The sequence below is a fragment of the Ceratina calcarata genome, unplaced genomic scaffold (genome assembly GCF_001652005.2).
Source record: "Ceratina calcarata isolate Rehan_Ccalc_2016 unplaced genomic scaffold, ASM165200v1 scaffold9, whole genome shotgun sequence".
In the NCBI taxonomy this organism is placed as follows: domain Eukaryota; kingdom Metazoa; phylum Arthropoda; class Insecta; order Hymenoptera; family Apidae; genus Ceratina; species Ceratina calcarata.
In genome coordinates this window covers 81,710-101,314 of record NW_017180367.1, presented here as the reverse complement: position 1 = coordinate 101,314, position 19,605 = coordinate 81,710, and the positions used below count along the sequence as shown (strand labels likewise).

The following is a 19,605-nucleotide window of genomic DNA, read 5'->3' as shown; positions in this document are numbered from 1 at the left end:
TCAATGTTCTCCACGAGTACTCACTTCCTCCTTCTCCTCGACTCTTGAAAGCTGAAACGCGTACCGCAATGTCCTCCTTCGAGTTTCACCAGGACCAACCGATATAGGTTTTTCCCTATTTCTCGGGACAGGTAATGGTACATCTTGCCCCGGTGATGTATCATTACCATGCATTGGCCCATCGATCACTTTCAAACCATCGTCAATGATGCGGCTTCTCGAATCCCTCCTAGTAAGAAGCGAACAAACAGCCATCGAGCCGTACAAAGAAAAGAAGCGTAATCGCAGCCGTGAAAAGGGCAGAGAATAGATAAGGCGCGTAATTTACTTCAGCAGTCGCCTGTTCGCTCTTATTTGATCAGATGTATGGATAATAGCGTAAGCTAAGAACAGCTTTTTATTCGTGATTCGAGCAAGGCTGACATTTATAACAATGAGCCGATCTTCCACCAGAACAGAGGAAATCGAATATCACGAAAGAAAAAAAAAATTGAGCCACTGTATTATGTACGTCCGGTTCATTCTTATTCCTTACGCTAATGGTTAACTCGGTTCTCCGTTATTTTCAGAAACGACCTCGTTATTATGCATACGAGAGCTGCAGGGTTATTCTATTTCCCGATGCGTTCCGCGGAAACACGGAAACGGCGGTGTCCAAAAAGAGATTGGAAAAAGCGCCTGCATTATCCCGTGGAATTAAAACGAGGGGACGTTAGGGATTAACGTGGCGCGCAGTAATTTTTAATTAAAAAAACCAACCTCTCCTTCAATTGGCCGTTTACACGTGGAACGAATTAATAGAGCTAGCGAGGTGCGATTTTAATTAAGCCGTGTAACTGGCGCGCTCTCACGATAGACCAGGGTCGGCTTGACGCTATTTATTTTATAGACTGACAGCGATTAATCAGCTCGCGATATGCTATTTATTTGCGAGCATCGCGCAATATTGGCGTGGCGATAACGTAAACTGTAAACGTTACAATGCGATGTGATCGGCCCATGGGAGTCTGCTGTTCGCGATAATAACCGCGACAAGCGACGATAATAAATTTCAGCGATCGCGTTAAATTCCGATTCCGCCGGAAACCGCGGATTTGTTGGGCAAATTGAAACGTACAGGACGTGACGCGAAATATTAGCGTCACGCGCAGACGGAAGTTCAGCATCTGCCGTGCCAAAAGAGGAGACCCGTGCGTCATATAATATGCCGAGTCGAAACGTCTGCCGGCTGAACTCGTAATCTGCTGAACTGTCTCGCGAGAATCCGATACTTCCGGATCGATTCGATGACCTTATCGGGAAATGTCATGGAATTCTGCAGAGGAATCTATTACCGGATTGTCTAAGAAATTCATGCAGATTTCTAATTTGCAATTCTAAAGAAATATCGATTTCTTGTATAAAAGTTCAAACCTCAAACACTAAAATTAAAGACGTGACGCACGAAATTGTTCGGAAAGAAAGCATCGAATGGAATCGACCAACCGAATCGATTACCACAGTTTTTTCACAGAACAACGGGCCGCGTGTACTATACTACTTGCCGCTAGGATTCAATCGCTAAATGCGTTTCATTCACCGTCAACCCCTTCTCTCGCCCTAAAAAACAAACACGTACCCTGGGGATTCTCGGCAAGCGATTCGTAATAAAAACAAAATCCATTTACTTCGTATACCATGCCCGGTTAGAATGACGAATCCAAGCAGCAGCGCAGCAGTTAGAAATCTCGAGCGTACAGAGAGGGAACGCAGGACCTACAGCAGTAGCGTAGCTCACCGTTGCGTTGTGCCGTTTATCCGCGCCAGGAGACCGTGCAGAAATAAAAGGCATCGATCCGCGAAATATCCTATATATGTACCGCAACGCGTACCATTGTGCTAGGCTGGATTTAATGTCGGCGCCGTGCGCGACTGTCACAGAGGTTCGAGGAAATACGAGGGTTGCAACGAACGAGCGGACAGAAGGAGAGAGAGGTGGATAAAGGAAAGGAAACGAGGCGATGCGAGAAACCTCCGCAAAGGAGAGGAGAAGGCGAAAGAAAGGAAGGTGGGTGACAATGCGATCTCGACTCCGATATGGGATTGTCGTCTGAGCATACACACAGGGTTCTCTTTCTCTTCGGGTTGTGAAATGAGCATAAGATTCTTCGGTTATTTCACCGGCGATGCGGCGCGGTGAGTCGAACCGCGAACTTAACGGGCAGAGGCCACCGTGCGATATCTCTTTGGCTTCCTACACCGCGAATTGTTCGCGGCGCGCCGCGCGAGCGTTCCAAATATCTCTGTCGGGCCTTTCTCTCTTTCCAGGCCCCTCGATCGTTTTAACCGATGCACCTCATGACCCTCGGGTTCGGGGCCCTCTCCTCGTATTTCTCACATTACTTTTCGGATCGTTCCCTCCTTTTTTTCCCCCTATGCCCTGTTCCGAGCATACCCCGAGCTTGCTGTCGCGTAAGTTATTCGGCTTTTCGTTGTTCCGCGCGAGATCGCGCGTGCACGCGAACACTGCCGAGAATTTATCGAATATTCGGCGGAGCGGAGCAGAAACCGCCCGTACCAGAGATGTTTCTTCATTTGGGAATGAACCGAACGGCCGATCGCATAGTCGCGTTCTCGAATCGGCCGCGGCGCGCAGTCCAGTCAGTATTACAGAATCGCATGGTTAAATTCTATAATTGTCTCGGTTGCCGATCGACTGGAGGCTATAGGAACGTTCCAATGCGCGGGGACATCATCAATCCTCACCGTTTGAGAGAGCTATGATTGATCGGATCCATCGTTGAACAGAGAAGTTGAATCGCTTCCTGCTTCGTTCTTTGTTCCAATTGTCATCGCGCGGAAACGTGGACTGATTCGTGTAGCTAATATAGATCGGCCAATGTTCGAGCCAACATCGTATTTTGCACTCTACATTATAACTAAACTTTCTACGATTCCTTAAATTAATTTTTCGTTGTTTCACGTGATTGAAAAAACCGCCGATTAAAATATCTATCCTTTATTAACAATGAATCAAGCACAACCAAAGTGGAAGTATGACGTCGGTCGTACGATGCCGGGGAAATAACTTCGCTGAGGGTATGGAACGAAAGAGGAACGTGTGCCACACCATGGCCTGTATCCCCGCGAATCAAAATCAATAGCAATTACGTGGAACAGTAACGACAAAGAGGGGTGGCACGGGGACAGTAGGGGAGAGGGCGAAGGATCGAGCATGGTATTAATCGGAGGGTACGAGATGTTTTCTGGGGCGGAAACAAAAAAATAGTCGAGCGATCCCGGGTAGGCTTACGCGCGCAGTTCATCTCCGGGTGGACTTTTTTCATTTTCGCCGCGGCCAGCGTAAACCGTTTTATCGGCTTGGAAACTGTCGCGCCGCATTGTTTTCGGGGGTATTGGCCGAGAGAACGCGATAATCGAACCGAGAATGGCAATCGGGCCGCTTGTAAAACGGACAAAATTAAACGGTAATGCGCCAGCCGAGCCTCGGCCCGAAGGGAACTTTTCGAGAACGCGGGACATGCAATTCTTCCCTCCTCCACCTTACCGCCCCCACCATGCCCCTGTCGCCATTGTTTCGAACTCCGTGGCACTGGCTCTCGCGTTACCATCCACATGCTCTTCTGTGCCTCTGTCTATTTGTACCGTTGATAATGAGATTTATATCAAACAAGAATTTTAGCACAAAATTGGACGACATAAGTTAGATGGATACCTCCATTTGTAATTTTATTGTATTTCGTTAATTCATGATTGAAGTTCAAATATGACTAGAGGGATTAATAATTTAATGGTTATATTAATCTTCTGAAAATTCGGCTGATCCTTTTCTCTCAATGTATTTCATTCTGATCACTTTTATTCATTCCGATACTTCATATCAATCGTCTTACGGAGCACTGCAATACCAAATAGCAATCGTCTACTAAAACCAACCCGAAAATCACCCAATAACTGAAATCTTCCTATGCATACAGCTCTTATCCAAACTTCGCGAATGAAGATCGAATTCTAAAAGGGATCTATTTGAAAATTATCAATACCCCTGCTCGCACTATTTATTTCCCATTACTTCTTCGTCAATTTTTCTTTTAAGCCCGGGTCACTCTATAAAGAAACTTCGATATACACAGCAGACAATCGTGAATCGCTTTTAAAACCAGAAATCTCCCAATTACGCGGTCGACTCATAAAATCGATTGAAAAAAATTCTTCTAAAAATCATTGGTAGAGCATTGTACATTCATATAGACGCGTATCATGACGAAAAGGCCTCCAGCGAGGTTATATCGTGTTCGGACCGAGCTATTCCGAAACTATTTTCACATTCGGTGCATAGAAACGGCGGAATCGGTCGGCAGAGCGCAGCGGAGAAATTCCCGATTCAAGTGAAACGCTCAATTCCGTTGAATACAACCGCGTATCCTAATTCCTGTGCCGGTGAAGGACCATGCTCTTCCCGTTCGTGTTGCGTTGCCAAGCTGGTCGGGGCAGGCTGCCGCGTCGACTAGCTGGGTATAGGTAATTCCAATTCCGTCGGTTAGCGCCTTCCGTGGGTTGGTCGGAATCGCTGTTCCTCGCCTCAGCGAGGGTGGAGTATGTACCTGAATGTTTAAGGAAGCTCGTCTCGGTCTATCTCGCCTGCCTTGTTCGAGCAACGCTTCTCCCTTGGCGGCTGTAGCTGACCTCGACGAAAAGGACTCAATCTTATATACACCGCGGACTAAGTGCAACCCCGCCCACCTTTCCCAGGAACTTCCACCGTGAAATTTGCTCTCCCCTTTTTTCCTTGCTTTTGGCCGATTCCTGCGGGACGGATATCGTGGAAATTGCGCGGCGAGATCCTGCATCCAGATTGCCCTGTTTTTTTGTCGAAAGAAGTAGTAAATAGGTTTTAAACGAAGGATTTATACATTATATTAATAATCCTCATTTCCTGTCATATTAAATTTAAAGTAACATAATACTATTAAGTTTTTCGTAGATTCAAATTGCTTAAGAAGCACTTACGTGTCAACGAGAAAACACGTAATCTGAGCAAAGAAGCAAAAGAAATGAAAACGAGGAACGCGAGCAGCGTGCACCGTTAACAATGAAAAATGTCGTCCGTTTAATCCGATTATAAATAAAATTGAATTTCTAATCGCGTTGTCGTCGCCTTCTCGGCCAGGTGGAAGCGCGGGCCAAGAATTAAAGTTGGACGAACACCGTCCGAGGCGAGAAACGGAACTATTCGCCCGTTATTAAATTAGCCGATGCTAGGCGAGGAAAAACATCGACTGTAACCTCGTTAACGAACGTTCAATAATGAATCAAAGAAGACGAGTCGATGTGACCTATGGGATAACCGTGGAAAACGGGTTTCCACGGCTGCTCGCCCATTCACAGTGTCGCGATCAACTAAGGAAGGAAGAATCTTTAAACCGATCGTGTAATTAAATCTCTCGCGCCATTCTCCCTCGGCGAACTCTCCGGGCGACGTAGTTGTCGTCGCCGCTGTTGTCCTCCTCCTTTTCTTTCGCGCGTTTCTTCCAGCCGTCACTCGTTTTATTTCGCCGGTCGCTCGCCATTCATCCGCCTCCTTCGCACTTCGTCCTCCGCAACGTGGAACTGGCTTCTTGAAATAATGTAAAGCACCTCTTTCAAGCCAGCCACCCTCGCCTACACCGCTCTCTCCGACCTCTCGTCTCTCTTTTCTCGAGCCCATCCCCTTCAACTTCCTCGAGTTTGCGCACCTCTGGAGATTCGAATCTCTTTCCTCCCTAACTTGCTCCTCGCGCACCCCCGCGGTTGCTGCGGCTGCTCGCAAATTTCTTCCGGCCTGTTTGTTGCCCTCTCTAATGATTATAAGACCGACACTTCGGTGGTCGCTAAAAACGGTATCTTCTCGCGAGATTAGGCTGCCGTTCTTCGAGGGTTACACGAATCCCGGGTAAGAGGTTACAGAGAAGGGCTTTTTCTCGCTGCTAGGAAGATAAGACCGCGTGGAAATTAAATTATAAGATCCCGACGATAACGGACGCAACGCGGTGGAAAGTTTCGAGGTGTGTCCACTAAGTGGATTCCGTGGAAATGCCTAATGTTTCGGTGTCATTACGTGGCTGCGGGAATTTTTAACGAGATTTTAACCTCCTCAACGTGAACTGAAAATCGCATTCCACTTATTCCATAAAGTCTTGCGAATCTGATTATTATCTCGTTGCGCCTTAATAAAAACGAGTTTAAAAATGATAATTATGATATTCTGTATCGCACCAAACGACGTTCATTTCAGTGTTCCATTTTTTTTTAAACTGTCTCCTGTTAATACTCATGCTTATACGCGTTCTGCATTAAATTTACATGGAAGCCATTAATATATCGAGGCTAAAATTTCTTGCACATAGGTATCCTTGAAGGGCGTGAACACGTTTGACACGTTTCCCTTAAGGTGAACCAGCTACCGTCCCATACTGGTTCGGCAGACGGATTCGGCGTTCCTAGCCTAATTACAGGGCCGGGTAGCCGTGAGCACCTGCGTCTTCTCCCGTTTCGTTTTCGTGCCTTCGAAGCCCGCACCCGTGACTCTTTTTCGCGCGCGAGAAACCAAGCCTCGTAACGCGATCTCGCCACTTTCACAGGCGACGAGTCAAATTTCTTTCCACTGTACACCTCGAATCGTTCCTCTGTCTAGAAACTCTCAATTGAACGAACAATTATTGAGGATTGTGTTCCGGTCGTAATGTTAAGTCCGTGTGTATGAAATGTTTTCTACAAACATAGCAAATGTAGTTTATGTTTTACATGAGTTTCACTGTCAATTTATTTTCATTACTTTTTAATAAAATGTCAAATACAGTTACAAAATACAAAAATTACAGTTATAAGATAAAGATTTCGGACTTGGAACTCAACAACATTTATTCACTTCTTTTTACAAAGAACTGCTGCCAACGACTGTTCGACTGTTTCTTCTTTCTCAGCGACGCAATTATTTGTTATAAACACATGGCAATGACCTAAGCGATCGATACATGTTATCGATGCATATTATCGATATATGTATGTATGACCGACCTACATAGTGTTACAATTATAGTACGGACGTACTACTTTTGCCGTATTTCGTTCACAGACCTATTAAAAATATTTTAAACGCGAAAGTTAGCAATTAGGGCGAATTACGTACTAAATGATACTCCAGCTAACAGCTTGATTTGAAATGTTAATTGTGTAGTTAATTAAGAACAGTTTTGTAATGAGAGATGTAAAAGTATCATTAGAAAGATAGTCGTGTCGGTTAAATTGCTTTGAGAAAGGCGTCAAGGTATTCATCCACGTTCCAACCTATCCGAAATACCACAGGAATGCAGTCGTGCCGTGGCTCCGACCTCGGTTCCCGCGTTGCGTGCCGCATCGAACGCTTCTATCCCGATAACGCCCGTTTCCTTCGTGGAATCTTGAAGAGAGAACACGAAACACACCGCGATTCTCCCGCAGTTTCAACGATTCTGCCACGATTTCGATCGAGGTCACTGCGTGGTATCATTCTCTTATAGCCGTTTCCAAACCTGTATTATTATCAGGCATATCATTTTCTTATGGAGCAGCGATGCTATCGCAAATGCATCCTCTATGCCTCCTTTCTGCGGAATAGTACTTTATAAAGAGCGAAAGAAGAGTGCACGTTTATACAAAACATAGTCAGTGTATTTCAAACTAATCTGTATTTATTTCATGAAAATAAGATCGCATTCAATTTATGAACACCCACGTCACGAATATGGGACAAAAGTTTCAAGGATTAAATTGCACGGATCGACGATTTCGCGATCAGCTTCTTTGGGTCCGCGTGATCGATGAATCAATCAGCGTCGAGCCGTAGAAAGCCGAGGGAGACGCGGATTGTCGCGGGAGCGCGGATAAAATTTTATCGCAGATACGTGACCGAACCAGTTGCAAGAAGCTTGTGCACGTGCACATTCGTGCGCAGGAAAATGGAGACGAGCTACGACCCGCTCCGTCTATCCAGTTTCGCGACGCCTTTCTCGATCATTAAACTGTTTTTTTTTTTTTTCTTTTTTCTTCTCCGCACACACTGCGCACGGGAGATCTTTTATCATCTTATTCGATCGCGCGTTTACAGGTAAACGTTTCAATCACGTGCGATGCGTTTTTACGTAGGAGACGGTAATCATAGTTGACGGCGGAAGTAGTTCTCTAGACTGTCGCGTTCTACGCTTGGGTTTAAAAAATTCAGAAAGCGGGCGTCCGAGCTGGATTGAGCGCGTAAATGACCCGGACGTAAATTCCGCATCGGGACGCGCGTTCCCGTTTTATCACCACTTCGACGTTATCGCCGCGACAGAGAAGCTGTTAAGATTCCGGGTCCAAGAGGGATTACGATGGTCGCCGATACGGAGATTATACGGGACGCGAGAACGTACACCATAAACGGTACTCACCTGGCTGTAAAGTGCAGAGTGGACCAATAAGAATTGCTGCATTAAATATTAGTATTATGGAAGAAAAAGAAAAATTCTTGAAATGAGTTTGACGGTAAAAAGAAATTCAATCCTGGTACATTTTGCTTAAGTCTCATGGAGTGTAAGCACAAAATGGAGATTTTTCTTACAACCAGTTTAGTCTTCTATTTGCAATAAAACACTAGGGCTTATGATCACATGCAACGATTATCTCGCGTTTTCTTATCTTCAGTTAACTGCCCATTCGAATATTGTCGCTGACATTTTAATATCGCTTGTCAATCTGTTCGACATCGCCTCTGGCTAGTGAAACAGGACAACTTATCACTCCCCGTCTTCGGGTCAACCGCCCTCTGAATTATCGCTCAAGGCGTAGTAGACAAAAATCATCGCACTTCTCGCCCCATTTGGAACTTATACTCTAATTTAGAAAGTTTTCGGTCGAAACCGGGACGCCTTCGCTTCCGGTTCCGTAACTTTTCACTCCCGCCCCGATGGTTTCGGTGCGTTGTTGATCTTCCCTGAGCATTTCACCGCCCGTTTCCCTCGTTCTGTGTACCTCGCTAAACCGGAACGCACGCCACCGTTTGCACTACGCCCCCGAGGACCATTTATTATTTATGCCGGTTTATTAAACGCGGTCGGTGGTCGATCGATCGCTCAGACTAACCCGTTTTCGGTCAACTCGCTGCAGCTGACTGCGACTGATCATCTAGTTAGACGGTCATCTAGATTTAGAAAATTACTGGCGTAAACAGACACGAAAGAGAAATTTCAAGTAACGGGTAATGAAAATTGTGCGATTATTTTTTAGAAGTAATGTATATTTCAATTCACGTTATAAATTTATCAGTTCCCATTTACCATTCTGACTACGTTACGGGTAATTCGCATACTCTGACAGAAAGCCGTTAGTGAATTATATTTTTACCGTACCTCGTACAAACTGCAGGGAAAATTACTGAAATAAAAGGTAACAGAATATTAAATTCCAGTAACAGAAATAAAGAGGGAACGAGAGTAATAGGCACTGATGTACATCGAGTGCGCGGGCTTCGTTATAAAAACCAATCGTCCGACCCGCGTCGCATCGAGAGGATAGCGCGACGTGAGTAGCGCGAGAGGAGGAAAGTATAGAAGCGGACACATTGTTTCTTTAATTAACTCGCGTCACGAGCGTCGAAGCTTGGCTGCGTTTACGAGTTCCCTCGATGGGGGCACGTGCTACGTTTATTAGCCTCCGTCGATGGTCTTTGACCCATGGAGGCGGGTATAATCGTCGTGCCAGCATCCCCCACACGTACACACGTATCCCGTATAGGTACCCTAAGAACGGCGTGCCGCGCCGGTTCTATCGTCGTTTCTTGTCTACACGCCGACGTGGAGAACGATATACGTCGATCCTCCTGGAAACTCGATACGAGTAGTATCTCAGGAAGACGTATGACCGATCGGAACTGGCCTCGGAGACCGGTCCCTCGAGGTCCGCGTCTCGCGCGTCTCCTCTGCGTACAATTATCCGCCTTGCCTTCATCTCACTCTCCCCATTCCGGTCTTCTTTGCATAGCCGCTTGCAACCCAGGAACAATCAACAGCAGTTACGTGTATCCACTGCTCACTGCTTACAGAATATTGAGTTAATGTAATCGAGTTTTCAGATCATCAAAATTATTTGTGCTCGATTACAGTAATTCAAAGAAAAAAAAAAAAATTGAAAGTTCAAGAGAAAATGTATTAAAGAGCAGAATTATGAAAGTGAGGGTTAATGTTAGATTGAATAATAAGACAGTGTACTTCAGACTTTGAACATTAAATTGTAAATACTTGTACATATACGAACTGAAAGAATCTTTAAATAATTAGTTACACAGAGTAATCTTTTAATAAACAGATTCGTTACTTAACGTAGATTGTTCTGTAAAGAGTATTAAAATACGATGTGTTTTTGTTTCTCTCTGCTCATCCCGGGTCCTCGACCTCACCCAACACTCAACGAACTTCTTCCACGGGACAAGTTTCGTAAAACGAAGGGTTTTAGCCTGGGTAAAGTTCTCTTCAGTTTCTGGTAATAAACCCCGACGTGCTCCTCTCTCATCGTGGTTGAAATTCTCCGTCTGTCCCGCCACGCTATGGATGGAGAAGAATATCCGATAAATCTGTCCTCTGGTGACTTGCCGACGTCTCCGATGTCAAAGCTTTTCGAATGGAGTGTGCTCGTCGCAGAGAGGGTTAAGTCTGGCGCGTGTGCACGTGTGTGTACGCGAACCGGTGCGGCGCGCGAATGAAGGAGGGGTAGGCAGATAAAGCGGGAGAAAAAGTTGGAGAGAACGGTACGGACCTGTCGGGGGATGCATGGGATCGGGGAGGGACCGATAGATAAAGAGAAACGGTGAACAGGATTGGAGAGGCACCCTTTCCAGGTGTGCACCAGCAGCGTGCGCGTTACCAACACCGTGACACCGCGAGACGGGGATGAGCGTAACGAGACGCGTCACGCGCGTCCAACGGCTCGAACGATCTCATTTAATGAAGTATGCCTCGCAATTATGTCATTCGTGATAGCGTAGATGTGCATTAGACGGTCTCTTTCTTCCTGTATCAACGTTGGACGCCCGGCAGTCGGTGCTGTGCATCACACGAACACGTTTTCGCGTTCCTCTTTGGCTGTCTGCGTGACTTCGCGCGTACCTACCCCCCGCGAAAACTCTGGTGTACAGTATCTGGATTATGTAATCAAGATACCTATACACATATATACGCACGGTGGGACGATTTTTTCCTGGCGCGTTCGGCGTACAATCGTTCTTTTTTTCCTGCTCAGTCTGGAAAATTTATGAGTGCCGTTCTCCTTTTCCATTTCATCCTACTCCAGCCTGTTTCGCGTTCTCCGACGTACACCCTTTTCGTCTCTGGAAATTAATCCGTTAGCCGAAATGAAAACGTTCTGTCTCGCCGAATACGCACCGTCGAAGAATTTTGATAACCTTTGGATCGCGACCCCCTAAAACACACAGCGCTTGCAATGCTAAAATATCTGATTAGAATTTTATTTTCACATTCGCATACGTTTTAATTAAAAAATGAAATGTTATTGGAAACGGCAGATAGAATGACGCAAAAGTAGTCTATCTAGTTTCTCTATTTTCTATTGAAGATATATTCTTGGTATCGTATTTTTTCCATTCATGCGAAACCAATTTTGTCATTAGTTCATTGAAAATAGAATCTGATATCCGGTTTCCATAACCCAAATCAGAATACAGAAATATCTGTCGCAGCGTAAGTACAAAGTTCAAATATCATCCCACTTTCTTCATATCTTTATAATAAATTCAGTCGAGTCGTCCAGCGTCAGACATGAAATCGTGTTAATCTTCCGCCCAAATATAGAACAACGTGAACGAAGAACGGGATAGGAGAAAAAGTCAAAGATATAAAACGAGAGGAAGAGACTGACGCGAACGGAGAAATAGAAGAGAGAAGAGGGTAGTGTAGCGTGGGTGGGAAAAAGAAGTGGTCGGCGACGACAACGGCATTCCGCGAAATGTCATTTCCATCGCGTCGGTCATCGATCAAGCGACGCGCGGCGAGTACGGTAACTGATATCGACAGGGTTGGACGACGGTGTCGACGTCCACGATGAGTGGCGTCTCGCAACTGGTGCCCATCCTCCGCGTCCCGAAAATTTTTCCTCTCGTTCTCTTTCACGGGAATCTGAAAGAGCGACAGTAACGATTTTTCGTTTCTCTCCTCGGCTCGTTCGCCGTCCCTTGCACTTGCACCCCCAAACGCCACCCCGTCGGGGCCGTTTACACGCGGCCGCTCGTGTTTCGTGTCATGTAACGCGAATCGAATTCGATGTCGTGAAACACGGACCGCTCTGATTATTAGTGAAGGTAGGAGCCGTGTAAAAGGATGTATCCTTTCGCCACGTCGTTGCTTCCTTGAGCAACACAAGCCGGCGTCAGGTCGGTTTGCATTTTAATCGTCGTTCCGTTCGATTTCGAGAATACTCTGAGTGTGAACGGAAATTGGATGGGACATGTGGTAGAGAAACGATGGGAGAGGTAGGTGGAACTTCGCCTTTCTAATAAAGCAGCCACGGGAAAAAGGATGTTCTTTGAGAGGCCGACGCATCGATGGAGGCTTTGAGTATCTAATTCCACGTAAATTATGAGCCCGACCCACTGCCACGGCCGGGTAAAACATTAGAAAGCCTTCATAACGAGATCCGGTCGTTCGTCATTCATATTTTGTCGCAATGGCGGACCCTGCGTTGAACGCGGCGTATCGGCCGATAATTCCAGGGCCGTGTAATTGGATCGGCTATTCGTAGAGGGTAAAACACAATGAAAATATTATGAATGGAAGATGTATGAAACGTGATCACTAAATAAGCCAGATAAGAGGTATCTCGTGTTACCTCGCCCGCTATCTTAGGTGACGTCATCGGGCAAAACGTGAAAACTACACGATAGAACGTATAATACGGTTTCTTATTTCCTGCGAGGTTGCATCTGCTTGACCGTTTTAATCGCACGGTAAGAATACAATATGCACATATTCAAGACATCCGAGTTGCTGGTTCATTCGATTGAAAGATACCGCGTGGTCCTTCTCGTTTGGCTGACTGACTTGCACGCTGTAAATTATACCCACGTGCTTTTCTAAGCGCGAAATTACGTTCGGATTGCATTATCCATTATGCGCGAGCGAGACCTGCCATCATCGCCAAGGCTTTATAAATACTGCTTCATTACTCACGGAATGTAATTAGGGATCGCTTTTAATCACACGCTTCTCCGATTTTCAAACACACATTTCCGAACAACAGACAAACATGGGCCACTCTGTAAGAGATATCCTTCAATCGTATTCAATAATAAACAAGATATTCAATATTAAACACGGAAGAGAAAAGAAGATACGAGTAATTTAACTTCTAGGTGAGAAATAGGAGCAAAAGCTTCTTGAAACTTAGAATTCGGTTCGACGGGTTTCATCCGTCCGATGAGATAATCAATCGCTCAGAGTGAGAGTTGGGCTTTAGGTCGGGTTTTGGGAGGCGGCAGATAATTGCTGAAACCGGCCTCTGGAGGCGGTCGACGCTCTTTTCTATCTGCTCCTTATAATTTATTCGGCCGCCATAAATCAGTCGAGCGCGACGAGACCGCGACGTGCAACAGGCCAACCATGTAAATGCCGATGCACCAAGCGTAACCGCGGCGCTCTTGGGCTCGCGTATATGCATCGTGCATGGGTCCTCTGGTCAGCGAGGGTCCTTTCCAACGTGAATTGATAATGTAATTAGAACGGGTGAAAAAGGATTAGCTCGAATTAGAAATTCCGACGACACGGTTGATTCCGATTCAATGGAAGAACGAAACCGAGGGAGAAGCGGCTAAGGGAAGAGGAGAAGAGGGGCTGCTCGCTTGTGGGAGACGCACGGGCGATGCAGACACGGAAGAGGGAGCGAGAGCAAACGAACGAAGAACGTAACCGAGGCAAGTCTCCGCGGAGGACTTTGATTTATGCGTCCCGGGAGCGCTTCACGGAGAGTGCAGCAACCGTGTGCAGCTCGGCCGAGCCCAAAGATGCATGGCCAACCAACGAGCGGAGCGCACCAACGCGCCCAACTCGCGTCTCTATACATGTAATGTTTACCCCTCGATCGATAGCCGCGAGAACCAGGCTCGCGCATTTTTTCTTTCCGCGCGAACACCCGGAAGAGAAATAAGTAGTTTCCCCCCCCCCCCCGCTTATTCCCAGATTTCTTGATCCCTGGGAAAATAATTAACGATGCGTCACGGTGCGCCACGTCCATGGTCGCTGTTTTAATTCGTCGCGGTCCGTCGTACATACCTATCGATTTCTTTTTGCCGCGATATCGAGATCGATCGCAAGAAGATATGTGGTATTTTAAACGAACTTAAAAGTCGTGAGAAGGACTCCGCTCCTCGCTGTTACTTCGCTGCTCGCAAGTCGTTACTAGTCGTAAATTTCAACTATCCTACCCGCGGTAAACCGTTAGTCTTCCATATCTCTCAGTTACTTTTCTCATCTGGGAACATTTAAAACCGTCAGATGATGTACACAACGTATACATATATTTGTCCCGCTTGTATCTGTACATCTGGCCTGAAGTGTAAAGAATCTAACGTTGTAACCAGTTTCCCCTTTTAAAGAGCACTCTCTGCCAGTGTGACGCGTTCAATTTCGAAACTGCTAGCCCCCAAACAAGAGACCCTCGCCCCGTCTCGCTCGCTAACTACTCGAAATGAAACTCTTTCAACCCCAATTCTCTTTCTTCTTCTCTCGTGTCATCAAATCCTCGTAACATCCGGGTGCGGCGCCGAAAAACGGCGCTCGCTTCACTCGTCTCTTGAAATACGCTGAAACCGCCGAGTGTGTCGTGGTGTTCTTTGGGGTCGAGAGGGTGGCACGACGCCCGGGGAATTGTGTCCGCGAGCAATAATGGCCGCCACAGTGTTTCAACGAGGCATCACCCACTGCGAATGGTACATATCGTGGTAAAGGTTTCGAGGCCTAAGACCGCATCGGGCTGACGACATCCCGCTGTTAGGTCGGCCCTTTCAAGTCGACCGCCGCGGCAGCAGGAGGCACGGCTTACCGGACCTCCGATATATTATTACCCGAAGTCATTAATGGTAAACTGCAATTCTCCTCTTTTCCCTCCACGCGCCGTCCACGCAACGACCGGCGCAGGGTTAGCCTGTCTTTTCAGGGTACGGTACGACGAGCTGCGTCTCGCGTAGCAAGGCGAATCTGGAATTAATCGAGAACTATCGATATTTATTGATAGCCCGGTCTCTCTGTGATGGAGCAATGTCGATAATTAATTATCCCTTGCTGAGAAACACTAATACCGGACTGCCTGCAATTTTCTTTTTGCTCTATCATTCTTCTCTATTATCTTCTCTGTCTTCTTCCGTCCACCGACGATGCTCAAATTTCTTTCTACAAAAGCTCTCTCAAGTCTATGAGTCCCTTTTAGAGCGAATAAGTTTGCAATTAGGAATTACAGTTACTTTGTCATCGTTATTAACCTAAACGCAGCGTGCAGACCTCGAGGACGATTTGACGAGCCGCGATACACGAATGCTCGGACTCGCAGATCCCTTGAAACTTTGTCCCGGGAGTCGGTCCTGCAGGTATTCAAGCACTTCCACTCCATCGTTTATGGGTACTCGCGCACTTACGCCACTCGTACCGATGCACACGTGGTAGCCTTTGCAGGAACGCGGAGGCACACGAACGAGGACAGCTTCCCGGGGTGCAAGTTTGAAGCCCGTTGCAACTCGAAATCCGTACTTAGAATCCCCGGGTAGAGTTCAGGGCGCGCATTGACCGCGCAAAATCCTGCGGCGTTCTCACCTTCTCAGACGAGAGCCGTCTATCGCGATACATACTACGACGAACTGGCCGACTTCAAAGAACTTCAATGGGATCCAGGGAATGGAAATTCGTGTTTCCCCGGCAATCTCGAGAAACTCGGTTGATTAGATCCTCTCCTTAGATGTTATGCAATTGAGACGCGGTTAATTGACGCGAGGGGATGATACTACGAGCATCGACAATCGAGTTTAATTCCCTTTGTGTTACTCCTGGGTGCTCCTCCATAATTTCTTTTCTTTTTTACGTACCTGCGTCGACGAAGATGAAAAACCAAATTTACAAGTAAATCTAAAAGAAACTCGTATTTAATAAAGCTACAAGGAATTGTATTTGTAGATTAATCTTGAAAAAGATCCTCGCGGTTGTTGTTTCTGCTTCAGCAAGAAGAAAGAATATTTCAACGTGTAGATGCTCTGTGTTTTCGCTTGACCTAGTCTTGCTCAAGCTCCAAAGAGGGAAAAGTAAGATCGCGAGCGTGCAGAATGCACGTGAAGGACTTCGTTCGATGCATCTCCGCATCGTTCTCTCTTTATGATTATTTCTCGCGTCGAACGCGGCCGGGAAAGAAACGGGGTAACAGCAGTCGGCAATTTTCGCCCGGGATATTTTTCTCCCAAACGATAGCGCCGTTAGAGCTTCGAATATCGTCGCCGTCGTCGTCGTCGTCGTCGTGATTTTCGTCGAGACGCAGCCGGGCGTTGTAACGCTCGCACGAGTAGGAGTGCACTCGTTAAAAACTTTTTCACGGCATTCATTCGACTGCACTCCGTCAAAGTGCAATGCGAGGGTCAGACGACGAGAGAACTCTGCTAAAAAGATGGCAGATTTTCCTGCTCGTTCTCTTCACTCGCTCGTCGACAGGTTATTGCGCATGTCCTCTCACCATGTCGTCTCGTCATTATCTTTCGCGTTCGAGACCGTCTGTTTCCGTGAGAAAATGTTTTTTTAAACCTAGCAGAATCACGGGAAACAGAGAAAAGCTCGCGACATTTCAATCTCGAGCTCTTCCGCGAATGGTAATAGTCTTCAATCCCTTTTGCTTATCTCGATGTGCATTCTCCAGGGAAGAGAGAAAACTGAGTCACAGTCACAATAGTACATCCCGCGTTTGGTTTCTGAAAGCGAAGAATCGTCTCCACACATTAAAATGAATCGTAATTAATAACCGCTGTTCAACGTATCTATTGTCTAACGCTAGTCCAGTGCGTCATTATTTTCGCGTCTTTCGCACTCGTGTCAACTACGTAGGAGAAAATACAGGCGACACCTGAACACCCTTAACCGTCGTTAAAAGACGTAACCGCGTCCCGGTTGCATTTAAAATCAGAAGCACCGAAAGACGCCAGCCCTTCTCATGCGACGAGGAACGGGGCAAAAAAGCTAAACGCAGACGAACGAGGAGAGGAAAAAAAATGCGGACGAAAGTGACTGGTCTCCCGTGATAAAAGAGGGAGGAATGCCAGAGGACCGGCGGGTTCGAGGAGGAAGCCGGCTGGTGGAACGTGTTCCTTTACGTCAGCTTGAACGCGGCCTTTTTTTCATCGTGCTCACGTTAGAGGTGCACCGAGAGAATGCACCGGTTGCAACAGGGCGCAGCTGCGAGTGACGGAAAACGGAACCGAGAGTTACACCAAGCCGAGGCGAGGTACAGGCGCGGTTAGGACAGTGCTCTTTTCACGGAAACGATGCTCGTTCCAGCTCCGTTTACAGTAGCTGCAAGCTGTAGCACTTTTTATATCGCTATTGGCACACACGCACACAGCCGCGTGATACGCATGGCGTTCTCCATGAGTGTTGAACGCGAGCTGCGCGATGACGCCCCGTGTATCGATTATCCCGCCGCTTACGGTGTTATCGAGACACGGTTAATTAACGGTGAACAAACTGGCTGGCAAACCGGGGAGGCAGTCTTCTAAGGTCGGTTAATCGTCAAGACTCGTGGAAGGGAAACGGCGAGAAATTGCTCGAATCCTATAAAATCTACTATTTCTCCCACTTCCATTCCGTGCTCCCAACTCGGGGAATTCATTGCGTGACCGGCGATTCTGTTCTCGTTTAAGACGAATACCTCCGGATCTTTTACGATAATGGAAAGCCTCGAGACACCGTAAAATCGGCATTTTTTCGCACCGCTTGAACCGAGCCGTTTTTACGGCGTATCCCCTCCTTGGTTCATCCTCGTCGAATCGAATATCCATTAGCACGATTTTAGTTTGCCTTATTAATAATCTGAGTTATCTTCCGATACAGTTTTTCTACAGAAATAGAATATGACCAATACCGGTAAGACTATTACAATTTTATCTCATGATTATACTTCTGAAATGTACGTCTCGGGTTTCGAGGTCTGCGCGTTTATCAATGAAACACTGAATAATTTCATGCTCCTGAAAGATGCAGATGTCCCCAATCGTCGCTACAACAAGCTATTTGGTCGCTTATTTTCACTTAGCAACGTATAATTATAAGACGAGGTATTAATATTTCTGAGGATTGTATTTCAGTGGTAATCAAAAACATTTACGTCATTGTTCGCGGAAAGTCCTAACAGCGCTCTAAAATGGCATTGTAGCGCGTCAGTATGGAACTAATGAACTCACGACGGGGCTTTCACGGACAGAGTTATTATAACCCCTCTTCCCGGCTATAGAGCTCCTCTCGTCCTTGCCCCCGTGCTAGTCCTCTCGGCCCGTACCCTGAGGTACTTCGCGCTGACTCCTTCCTTCTTCGAGGCACCTTCGTCAGCGGGTTCAATCCATACGGCTGGTCAGTGTTATGGCAGATCTGACTCGTCTAAATTTAAATAAGTCCGAACGTAATTTTACGATCTTCTGTGATTATTAGACGACTATTAGTCTAATCACAGACCGCTTTCGCTTTGTTTCATCATTTATTCAATAGTATATAAATATATGATAATAATATACTGCTAACCCGGATGACAAGCTTCACTGTTTTATCATTATACAATGGAAAAACATTCGTGTGAAACGAATTAATGTTTTATAAGTACTGCTGTCATGGATCCGCGTCTTCATCTCGTACATTTCCGCTTTACAATCTTGAACAAAATTGTACAGAATCCAGCGGCACTCGAGCCATTTTCGCGGTCATTAAACCTGACAGACCGCGTCTGCGAAGAAGACTAACCCCACGCCTTCGTGGAGAACGAGTCGTCGCGGCGCGGTGTCGCGTAGCATCCCAAGACAAGAGAAGAACCTGCAGGTTATAACGGTAACCAACAGTTCGGAGGGAAGAGTAACTTTTCTTCGTGGAGAACCACGCCCGTAAATTCGCTAATTTGCTTTGAAAAGAAACATCCCGCCGGCAGATTTTCCGCGGTATAAATCCCTGGAAAGGTGAATCCGAGAAGGGGGTGAATCGACAAAGGCACGAAGCCGGCTATCTCGGACTGCTTTTAAATGATCTTGCGAACCGTACAGCCGAGATTTCTCTCTCTTCCCTTCTTTTCGCAGCGACCCTCATTGTTTATTACCAGGGTACACGCGCGTCTATGCACCAGCGTCCTTTATCTTAATTCCATTAGACTTCGCAACGCGACACGATCCGAGCAACTACGCGCTCCGAGCATGGGTCCACGACTCGTTCGCGCCCGGCAACAAGCCGCCAACACCATCTTCCTCCAGCCGGTTCAACACTATAATTTCGTGCGAGCTACTTTGACGTGTCCTTGACTCGCGCCGCATGGAAAGCTTCAACCCTC

At 46.6% G+C, this 19,605-nt stretch overlaps 1 protein-coding gene across 8 annotated transcripts in view; it reads left to right on the top strand.

The window, feature by feature from the left end:
• Window positions 1–19,605, top strand: part of LOC108631405 (latrophilin Cirl) — a 338,358-nt gene that overhangs the window by 279,639 nt on the left and 39,114 nt on the right. The gene's annotated exons all lie outside the window — the stretch shown is intronic.